Raw genomic sequence first — 10201 nt, 5'->3', positions numbered from 1 at the left:
TGTATAAAAGTAAGTTGAAGTTTAAAATATATGTGTCGTCTTGTTTAAAATAAGATATGCTTATATAGTAAAGTGTTGTGTAAGAATATAAAATAAATGATGATATTTGCCATTTTTTTGAGGTTGATTATTGTCCATTTTTTAATGAAATGGTAAGTAAAGTGATTTTAATATTTGTCACCTAATATTTGTAATTCATTTATATAAGTATTTCAACAAGGACCAAACAATTGCTCGTGCACAATCGGGCCGCATTCAAGTGTAGTTATATTACACTGAGTGAGTGTGTTCATTGTTATACGATACGGCGAAACGAAATAATTGAGTTAAGTTTTGTTTTTCATTGAATCTTTTCTGTATGCTTAATTGATTAAGTGACTAGCCTATCAGGGCGCAAGCTCTGAGTTTTACCAATAAGAGAGTTATAAGTATTTTTATAGAAAAATCTGTATCAAGTTGGAGTTGAGATTGAATGGTTTTTTCTTCCGTGTGTATGAAAGCAAGTAACGCATATGATTTTTCTTAATTGCAAAATAACTTATTAAAATCAAATGGTTATACGAAAAAGTACTTTACAATAAATACAATTATCGAATCTCTGGAGAAATATCGTCCTATTTAAAAAAAAGAGTCTTTTTTTCTTTATCGTTTAGGTTCAAAATATTGAATTAAATATTTTTACAATGTCGTATCTAAATATCTCATAAATTTTTCAGACTAACATTTCAAAATTAATTTTCATAAAATATATTATGTCATATGAAGAACTAAAAACAATAAAATTTGAATCATTATTATTTTGTACGAAGTGTAATCTTGTGTCTTGGATGAAGGCATTTTGAAAGTTGTGTAGTGGGAACACACAATAGTTTACGAGTCTCGAGCCTGGCTTGTCGTGATTTAGTTAGGGTCCTATTATCTCATAGCACGGTATCGTTTAAGCTAAAAAATAAATTTAAAAAAAAAAAAAAACAATGATATTTTTTTGGCATTAACAATAATTACCTTGTCGAAACAGTTTGATTTAAAAATAAAAAAGTTTAAGTAGTGCAACAATATCTATTAAGGATCGACAGGATATAGAGGTAAGTTTTTTTAATTATCAAAAATTATTTTAAAAAAAAATTAAGTATTGACTTTGAAATACTGATTTGACTATTGACTTTTTTTTTTATTTATACGTATTATTTAACGAAGGTTTGTGTTAAATAATAATATTGGACTTTTATTTTAGTCTTGTTTACAGGATGATTAGAAAAAAAAATGCTTTGTTTTTTTTTTTAATGTCAAATCAACTACGAAAGTGACACCCTTTAAACAGCCTTAATAAAGAGTGCCATAAATGAATACAATTTGAAATATATGCATATTAATTTTTGGTAATAATTACTACGTAATATAAAATTAAGTAGTAATTATTATATTAAATTATTAATTTAAATTTTAAGACGAACACGAATGTTACTCTTTATGTGTATTCTCGTGTAAGCGACATTTTGTCTTTTTTAAGAATAAATGTCTAAAAACCTAAACCTAAATTAAGTCCTCTCAGGGCGTCTGTTTTTTTGTCGAAAATCGATAAATTTTAAAACTACCGAACGGATATTAATATGGTTAAATATAAGGTTAGTTTGGGTATAAAATTAATTAAAGTTTTAGATAAATTGGCTGAAGTATGATTATGGTTGCTAAAAAATTATTTAAGAAGTCCTAAGAAAGTGTGAGAAGTGTTGATACTACTTATTTTAAAATAATTAAATGCATTGAAATATTAATATAAATACTGAAAATAAACAATGTGTATATAACGAATTAACATAACAATAATAATAATAAACAGCGTTCGCTTCGTCGGTAAAAGCCCAACATCAAATCAAATATGTATTTATTATAATACGGCTTGGTGTTTGAGTAGGTACCGCCCACGCATCAGACATTACAGTCTAACAGCAATACATAGTATTGTTCCGGTTTGAAGGGGGGAGGGTGGTGCGGCAGCGTGAGTATAGGCACAAGGGATATAACATCTACCTCCCAGAGTTGGTGGTGCTATGGAAGGAATGTTAAATATTACTTTACAACAACAATAACAGCCTGTAAATTTTCCAATCCTGGACAAAGCCTCCTCTCCCTTTGAGGAGAAAGTTTGGAACATATTTCACCACACTGTTCCAATGCGGATTAGTCGAATACACATGTGGCTGAATTTCTACGAAATTAGACACAGGCAGGTTTGCTCACGATGTTGTGAATATTCAGTGGTGCTTACCTGGATTTGAACCCGCAATCATCAGTAAAGATGCTCGCGTTCTAACCACTGGGCCATCTCGTCTCTAAAAACATTGTATGTATATAGTATATGTATATATATATATATATATATATATATATATATATATATATATATATATATATAGTAGTTTAAATCATTACCATTATCATTTTAAATATAGATATTCCAAACCAACATAGTTATTTTTAAATTAATTATTAGATAAAATTAAATAATATATTCTGCATATAAATAAACGAATACTCCACGCTTTTTATAGTCTTTATGATATCGTATAGAATAATATGCCTTATCACTTTATAATTTAAGGTGTAGATTGAAAAAATCAAATTAGCTTCAACATTTCCGCGTCGATATCAACGAAGCATTGACAATCGGTAAATGCATTGAGGAAAATAAACGAATTGATTACCTACGAGCCTTTTGATTAATAATATCGTACCTTGATATTAAACTATATTTGTTTAAAAAGCCCTTTCTTTATATACATGCGTCAATTACATTTTGCGGAAAAAGTTTTGGGACAGTAATTTTTTTTATATACCTGCTATGAAACATAAAAATTTGTTTATACATAAAAATAATTTAAACTTCGAACCTTATTATTTTAAAAATATAAAAGAACTAGCTAGAAATGTTCTGTCTCTATAATATGTCGTAGTATTTCTCTATATTATATAATATTATCTAAACTTTTTAATAATTGGGCTTAAAATAATATTTAACGGAAAATAATATTATTTTTCGTGCTCACTGTCAGCACTGCAGTATTGTACTGATTACTCACTGGATGACTTAAATTTCCATGCTCTTAAACAATCCATTTTATTGAGATGAATACAATATTAATATGTAAATCTATACATATAATAAAATTGGAACGTCTGTTTGTAATATTAAAAAAGTCGTTTTATACTCAATGCATATGTATTTATACACGGTACATATACCAAAATAACATTTTTTACAATTTTTGTCGGTCTGTCTGTCTGTCTGTTTGTTCTGGCTAATCTCTGGAACGGCTGGACCGATTTCGACGGGACTTTCACCAATATAATAGGAAGTAACTTAGGTTACAATATATATATTTTTGTTAAATTCAAACACGTACAAGGTCGCGGGCACAGCTAGTCACGTCTATAAAACTTCAGCGTGATATTAAATGCTATTAATAAAAACTATATATGGATAAAAATAACAAGGAATACTATCTCTACAATTTTACGATAATAAAACTCACATACATAAATTACATTTATTATTTTACTCACACTCTCTACAGATTGCTTCCGAGTTTCAAACAAACTTAACAGAAAGCTTAAGATACGACTATTATATATTTAAATAAATAAATTAATCTTTGCGTCATTTTTTTGCATCTAAGTAAACCATTCGATATATAAATATTGTTATGTAAATTACACATATTTTTCCATAATTATGCTAACGACTAAAACGATATTTTCCTTAATGTCTTGTACAATAGTCTTAAAATATATTACATATCATTTACAATATGATTAATATAAGTTTTGTATGACTGACGATTTTTTAAGCCTTGCAACTTATAGAGGCGAACCACAAGTTTCTCGCTAGTTTTTCAAATGATTGTCTTATTTAGATTATTTAGTAGCTGTTAACCAGCTTAAATTATATTAATTTAAAAAAAGAATCTTATAATATTTTTTTTCGAAATATGCAAATTTATATACAACCTTCTTCGATTATTAATACTTGATAGAAGTCGAGAACGCCGAAAAAAAAGTGGCAAATACATAATATGTATTTTATGTGTGCGTGTACTTATATTATAAGTACACGCACACATAAACTACAATAGCGTTTGACGAATATTAAGTATAGCTCTCACGCACACCAAGATAAAAAAATTGGCCCGTGTGTTTTAATACTATATTGTAGTGCGACACTCTCTAGATATATTAAAAAAATAAGGCTATCATCTACTACATTTAAAATTTCAATAATAATTTCGTGGGGTTTATTATACTTATATTATAAGTACACGCACACATAAACTACAATAGCGTTTGACGAATATTAAGTATAGCTCTCACGCACACCAAGATAAAAAAATTGGCCCGTGTGTTTGAATACTATATTGTAGTGCGACACTCTCTAGATATATTAGGTTGGGGAAAAAGTCTTTTCGCATATAGTATGTATGAACTTGTAATAAAATCTCTTTGGCTATACCATTTGTATCTGGCTGGTTTTGGTATCATTAAAAAGTTTTAATTTTAAAGAAGGCACTTCCAAATTCAAATTAGGAATTTGTGTGATTTTCATTTGTTTTTGTTGTTGTTAAAATGAGTGAATCTAAAGAAGAAATTCGATACATTTTAAAATTTTACTATAAAAAAGGTAAAAATGCAACTCAAGCCGCGAAAAAAATTTGTGATGTTTATGGACCTAATGCAGTATCTGTGAGAGTAGCGCAAGTTTGGTTTAAGCGTTTTCAAGCCGGAAATTTTGATATCAAAGATGCATCTCGCTCTGGTCGCCCTGTTACGGACAAAATTGATGCCATTTTTGAAAGAGTGGAGCAAGATCGGCATATCAGTAATTACGATGTAGCTGAAGAACTGGCAATTGACCACAAAACGGTTTTGACTCATTTGAATAAAGCTGGGTACACAAAAAAGCTCGATATATGGGTGCCTCATGAACTCACTGAAAGAAACCTAATGAACCGTGTACTCATTTGTGATTCTTTATTACGACGTAATGAAACCGAACCATTTTTGAAGAAGCTGATAACTGGTGATGAAAAGTGGATCACATACGACAAGAACGTGGTCAAAGGCCGGTCAAGCTTCACAGACTGTGGCAAAACCCGGATTAACTCGCAACAAGGTAATGCTGTGTCTATGGTGGGATTGGAAGGGCATCATTCATTATGAGCTGTTACCGCCCGGCAGGACCATCGATTCAGAACTGTATTGCGAACAATTGATGAGATTGAAGCAAGAAATTGAGAGAAAGCGGCCAGAATTGATCAACAGAAGGGGTGTGGTTTTTCACCATGACAACGCTAGACCTCACACATCTTTAGCCACTCAACAAAAATTACGAGAGTTTGGCTGGGAGGTATTAATGCATCCGCCGTATAGTCCTGACCTTGCACCTTCAGATTTTCATCTGTTTCGGTCTCTGCAGAATTCCTTAGGCAGTGTCAGGTTAACATCACAAGAGTACTGCCAAAAAAACTTGTCGCGGTTTTTCGATCAGAAGCCACAAAATTTTTACAGCATTGGGATCATGTCACTACCAACAAGATGGCAAAAAGTTATGGAACAAAATGGCACCTACATACTTTAATCAAATGTAAATAAACTATAAAAAAAACTTTTTGAATTTTCATATAAAATACGAAGAAACTTTTTCCCCAACCTATTATTAAAAAAATAAGGCTATCATCTACTACATTTAAAATTTCAATACTAATTTCGTGGGGTTTAGAAACAAAATGGTCAAAAATAATAAATGAAAGAAATTATTCATAATTTACTGATGTATCGTTAATGTTGAAAAGCAAACAAAATGTAACGATGTCAAAGGATTTTATTGTCGTACTAACTTATTCGAGACCATTCTAGAATACAAGTAAACTGTGTCAAACGAAAAAAACAAAAATCTATACAGCCAGTAAACATTATTAAAGACCTAATTATTGATAAGTCATTTTGTAAGATACAATGCCTTATGACATTTATATTAGATAGCTCAAATAATATATGATGAGTAATGGGGCTTGTATAAACTTATGTCGGTTATCAGGCATTTCTAATTTCTATTCATAATTCTTCGACCATCAATGAGCGGAATGATAATGATATACATTTTGTTTTGTTCCTGATGAGTGTAGAGGAATGATTAAGATAGTTTGATCTTAGGTAAGGTGGTGAATTTTTGAACGGAATTATTAATATTGCTGCAAATGTCTACGGTAGTTATGACTATCACATGTGAGTCTGTGACCCATTTGACCTTCTTATGTTAAAAGTGAAAAGGTCTCTATTGTAAAAATTATGGTCAATTTAAAGTTCACGGTCGCATATTGTCGCTTTTTATTTATTGTACCTATTATCAATAACCATTCATTGAGTCGAAATTTTAATTGATGATAACGGGTTCAAACGCAGCCAAGTGCCACTGAATTTTCATGCTAAATATGTGTATATAATTTATCTCAACATCATGGGAAAATCAGCATGTGTCTGATGTCACTAAAATTCTGCCACATTGGAGAAGCGTTGTGGAATAAGTTCCAAATCTTCTGCTCACTGTCTGGCTGTCACGTTTTTGTATCAAAGTATACTTAAATTACTTCTAATCAACTTATGCGTTTTGTCAAGGTTTTGAAATTGTTTCGTCGATGTTATAATGAACCTTATTGTTAACATATACATGTGTAAATATCGCTACAGTTTTAATTAACATAAAGTCAAGGTCATGGTATTCAGCGCGTTATGAGCTGTGCCTAATTTGTGGCTTGTAAAGTTTAACAAACCTTTGTTACGCTTCTTGCGAATACCTGGTATTGGCGATTGGTATTGTATTCTTAAAATATGAATACATCACATTAAATCTACTTACGATATTTTTGAACAAATTTCTGGAAAGTTACTTACTACTTAAAGTTAGTTAGTCGAGATAGCCCAGTGGTTAGAACGCGTGCATCTTAACCGATGATTGCGGTTTGCGGGGCAAATTTCATAGAAATTCTGTCACATGTTTATTCCATCAACCGGCATTGGAACAGCGTGGTGGAATATGTTCCAAACATTCTTCTCAAAAGGAGAGGAAGCCTAAGACCCAGCAGTGGGAATTTACAGGCTGTTGTTGTTAACTACAACAGTTATATTTATTAAATTGAACTGGTAAAATTCTACGCATTAGGAACGCGTTATGTCCCTCCAGGCTACATTTACTTTTTTATTCAATTTATCCGTTTTAATATAAAAAAATCTTACTTTTATATTTTTTTTTTAATTCACGCAAAACTTGCATAACATTTTTATTATTGTAAATTATTCTCAAATGTTGTTAATATATTTCATGTGTCTGCTCTTCAATACATAACGCGATTACGTTCCAAACGGGTATCATACTTATTTATACCTCTAGTTTGTTTAATTTGTAATCACCAGCCTTATAAAAAGTATTCATATTAACATTCATTATTAGTTATTACATATAGTTATAGCATTATTTGGCCCTAAAATTATTAAAATGTATACGCAAATATGTATTTATATTTTATGAAATACACACTTAATGAATGTAGATTTTTTTGTTTATTAATTCTTTAAATATTTTAAATAATTGAGTAATTTTAAAAATTTACATAAACAAACAAGGAAATATAAGTAGTACATAATTTAACTAATTTCAAGTGTGTATACTCTCTTGCCTTCAGACCCCTCTTTCCAAGTGGATACTTTGGGCAAGTACCCAGGGCCCACTGGGAAAAAGGGGCCCTCCCTCAGATAAAATAAAAATATTTGCATATTTCCAAAATAAAGATTCTGACTTTTCCGATGGTAATAAACCAGTAACTAGGTATTTTAACAAAGCAATATTTATTCGCAAATGAAATAACGATGAAAGTTTCTTTGTCTATTCACAAAATAGGGTTCTGTTAAAGTCATAGGGAACCCACGCGCCTGAACTTCTTCTAGTCGTGCCGGATTTGTCGTCGTTGGATTAAGAGAGAGGATTCTCCATTGAGATTGAGACCAAAATCGGTCAGAATGACGTCATCATCATCAGTTCAATATTTTCTGTTAACGTTTTCTGGTCGTGGCGAGTTACCGTCACAGATATACAAAAGTAATAGAGGGCACATCTTTGTTTGTTTAAACAGTTGTGCACTACAATATCTCCTGCGGCTGCATTTTCTGCGCATAAATGCTCGAAATGACTAGATATGGTTTAGAAAAACATCCTCAAGAAGCCTTGATGCCAACAGCGATTCCACAAAGCTCCAAGTCTAACAATTGAACGATGTGCGAGCTACGTCAATTTTTTTGCAAGTTTCATCTCATAAATATATCAGTACTATACTACTATATACTCAGTACAGTATATACTCAGTATAAGAAGAACGAAACAGCTTATATTTTTAATTGTGTGTAGAGGCCTATAAGACGTTCTTGATTTATTTATATTGAACTTAGAAGCAAATTTATTCCGGATGTAATATATATTAACACATAAGGATATCTAGTACAATATGACAATTATAAAATTATATATCTGTAATTGCTTTAACTGTATAAGGAACGGCCTAAGGTTTCTGCTGAACTTGTCACGTTTGTGACAATCAATTGTCGTGGCATTGTATTGTCTAGATATGTATTTTAAATTTGTAGGTCACTGGTTAGTTTTTTCAACACGAGACTTTAATATGCTAGGGTAATAATACATTGTGCCAAAAATATTTAATATATATTTTAAAACGTGTACACTAAATAGGTTTCGTATTTTTAGATAGTTATTAAGAATGATCATTTAGTATTTAATTATCTAATTAAATTAATCAATATAAATTTGTAGTCATATTTATGACTTTACTACAAAGTTTTTTTAAAATTAATTTTAATTAAAAGGTTTAAATTCTCATGATTAAAAGCAAAAAGTCTTTGAATTGTAGTAATCAGTCAATTTTGTTTGACGTTTGATCATTTAAAGAAGTAAAGTAATTGTTTAAACAACACAATAGATTTTAATGCGGTTTTACCATAATTACCAACGGATCGGATTAATACTAGCAACTATTGATGACTGATGTCTTGTAATCAAGTCGTTTATGATACTTCAGACGTATTAACAACGCTTAGACATACATATATCAAAGTCGTTAATGGATGTTCTTCATCATTTTATAACAAAACCAATGATAATTTTATTTATAAAACACTTTTTCGAGGATATTTTAAATATCACGTTTTAATAAATATTTATAATAATAGATAAAAAAATTTAAGATATTTATTTGTGTTTCTATTCAACAATATTTTTTTAATATTACCACACAACCTAAATTATTACAACTTGAAAAAAAATCTAACAGTCTTATGAACTGAATCGATGGACAGTTCCCGAGCGATTTTTTTTTGGCATAGGGGCCCGAAAAGCCTAATTACGCAACTGATTATTACAAATGGATAGATCGAACTTTACCGCAGTAGGTACAATATTTGTTTTTATTGTATCCTATTATTTATGAACTTCGGTATATAAACGATTAATTATTATTATTGAGTCTATATCGTTGAAGTTATATATATATATATTATTGTAATACAGAACCTTTTTATCCTTAAAAAATGAAAGTTATTAGGTTATTTACTTACTAAGTACAATAAATTTAAAAAAATTAAGGTCGAATATAAGTGTTACTTTAATAAATGAGTCTGACTAATTTTGTTGACTCATTACGTTTTGATTAAGTTTAAAATCAAATATAAAATATATATAACTTTTATTTACATTTAGCTTTATCAATATTTTTTGTATTTAGTTCAGTAATTAGCTCATTTTCAGTCTATTGTGATTTGAGTTAATAATTATACTGATAAATAAAAAAAGTTATGCAAACGTTAAGAAACCACTCATTGAATATTATTAAGTAACTAGCGACCCGCCCCGGCTTCGCACGGGTGTAATACTGATACTAAATATACTACAGAATTTGTTTATTTACGACATCACATCGCAAACTTCTAAAATTATCAGTGTTTCTTTACTGGGGCTCAATCAAGGGCCTCGTATAGCTTATTTCTTTTGATTGTTGAGGCGCATGCCCGTGGCTAACACTGGCTCCAAATATAGCAATAATTGTAACTACAGTATATAATCGTAGATCGACTTTTAAGTCTAATA

The 10201-nt window shown here is 30.1% G+C and overlaps 1 protein-coding gene across 1 annotated transcript in view; it reads left to right on the top strand.

The window, feature by feature from the left end:
* Window positions 1-859: 859 nt before the first annotated feature.
* LOC124534008 (UNC93-like protein) overlaps window positions 860-10201 on the top strand; it is a 34419-nt gene continuing 25077 nt past the window's right edge. Inside the window, exon 1 of the mRNA XM_047109617.1 lies at window positions 860-1085. The gene's annotated coding sequence lies outside the window, so the exon portion shown is untranslated. The remainder of the gene's footprint in view (window positions 1086-10201) is intronic.

This window comes from Vanessa cardui, chromosome 12 (genome assembly GCF_905220365.1).
Source record: "Vanessa cardui chromosome 12, ilVanCard2.1, whole genome shotgun sequence".
NCBI classification, from domain to species: Eukaryota; Metazoa; Arthropoda; class Insecta; order Lepidoptera; family Nymphalidae; genus Vanessa; species Vanessa cardui.
This window is presented reverse-complemented; position numbering and strand designations above follow the sequence as displayed.